General features: G+C 36.2%; 1 long non-coding RNA gene across 1 annotated transcript; it reads left to right on the forward strand.

The window, feature by feature from the left end:
- The first annotated feature begins 14 nt into the window (after positions 1–14).
- On the forward strand, positions 15–1,004 carry LOC147820052 (uncharacterized). Its single transcript, XR_015438101.1, has 2 exons — positions 15–571; positions 960–1,004. It is a non-coding gene; the product is annotated as an uncharacterized LOC147820052 (long non-coding RNA).
- Positions 1,005–1,720: the final 716 nt, after the last annotated feature.

Raw genomic sequence — 1,720 nt, forward strand, 5'->3', positions numbered from 1 at the left:
CCTGCCATATTTTGTACTGTTTTTGCTGGGTTCCCCCACTGCGGCAGGCCCCACACATTCTGACACATCTTCTCTCGTACCAGTTTACTTTGTAGAAGATGACCTAAACAATAGCCACACTTAGTAAATATGTATTGAATTGAATTTGAACAGACAAAGAACAAAATACTTCACACATATAGGATATCAGGTAACAAAAAAAGATAAATAAAAATAAATACATTTTTTATAGATAAATCAAAATAGAATAATAAAGAAGAATAAATAAAACAAACAAAAACAACAACAAATAAACAAAATAAAATAAGAGCATAACATGCACATTCTTCAGTGTATGATACAGACCTACATATTGAGCGTGTTCATTTTTTAATGAGATCAGCGGAAATGGTTTCTTCAGGCAAGTTTGTGGATTTCAATTTTAAAACGCTGCGAGTTTCCCTTTTATGTTCATCTCTTTTTGTATTCAGGTGGAATGGGCTTGTCCATCTTCGACAACTGCCTCATCACAGAAGAGTTGGCTTACGGCTGCACCGGAGTACAGACTGCTATAGAAGCTAATTCTCTGGGAGTAAGTTGTTGTTTATCAACTCCTCAAGTTTTTAAAGAGTTAGTTCATTCAAATCACAAAAAAAGTGTTTTTTAAGGAATTCACTACAAGGGCAACAAGAGGGAAGATGACAGAGGACCTGATGAATGAGTGATAGAGACTGATTCTATATTCTTCTTGTTTTCCTTGTTGAGTTTAAATAGTGACTTTGGTGCTTTTACACACAAAAATATAAATAAGATATAATTGCTTTCTAAATGTACTCCCTTTTTATTACACAATAATAAAGAAGTACAGATGAGAGTATGTTATTACATCATATCCACCAGGACTACTGATAACAGTAGAAGTATTGATTTTAAACCTAGTGTTGGGAGGTAATTAAGGTACATCTGTTTCTCCCACACAGCAAATGCCTGTTATTTTGGCTGGCAATGATGCACAGAAGAAGAAATACCTGGGAAGGATGACTGAGGAGCCTCTTATGTGTGTAAGTATTTCATTTTAAGAAGATCATCATGTATTTTAAACAAGTACTCTCCTGTATCCAGTGATGTCACACGTTTGTAGTGTACAGTGATAAAACACACGGGTCTGTACTTAAGTACAATTTTCAGATATTTCTGCTTTACTATAGTAACAATCCTACTTAATATTATACTCTTCTACATTTATTTACCTGCTGCAGTTACTAGTTACTTTGACTTCATTTTTCATAGATTAAAGGCTCCACATAGCCACAGAAGTGTTTTCAGGCGTATGTCAGCCTGATTACACCTACTCATGTTGGGGTTTATGTCAGTTCATCCTCCCCTAATGAGAAATATGAAGTTGTAAATTGTCCCACAAAAAACCAAGAGCAAAGCCGCTGAAGTTCTCCCAAAAATATGATCTTGCTGCACACAATAACTTGTGTGTACAAATGATCTCAAATTAAAAAAAAATCTTTAAGCATCTTGGAGGCTCCACTAAACGATTTGGATGTGCCCCAAGATTTAATGGGTTCTTTCCTGGCCCATACCCCACGCCTCCACCAAGCACTCTGTCTAGAATTAACTTTCTAGACTTAACAGCAACAAATGGCTTCTTTATATAGTACTGCTTTGCTAGTGTGTCCTGACTCCAGCAGAAAGGTACTGCGCTGTCTTCCGTCAGGTCAGACGGTGTTAA

Source organism: Seriola lalandi, unplaced genomic scaffold (genome assembly GCF_002814215.2).
Source record: "Seriola lalandi dorsalis isolate HSWRI2012SDOR001 ecotype SW California unplaced genomic scaffold, Sedor1 jcf7180002003655, whole genome shotgun sequence".
Taxonomy (NCBI): Eukaryota; Metazoa; Chordata; class Actinopteri; order Carangiformes; family Carangidae; genus Seriola; species Seriola lalandi.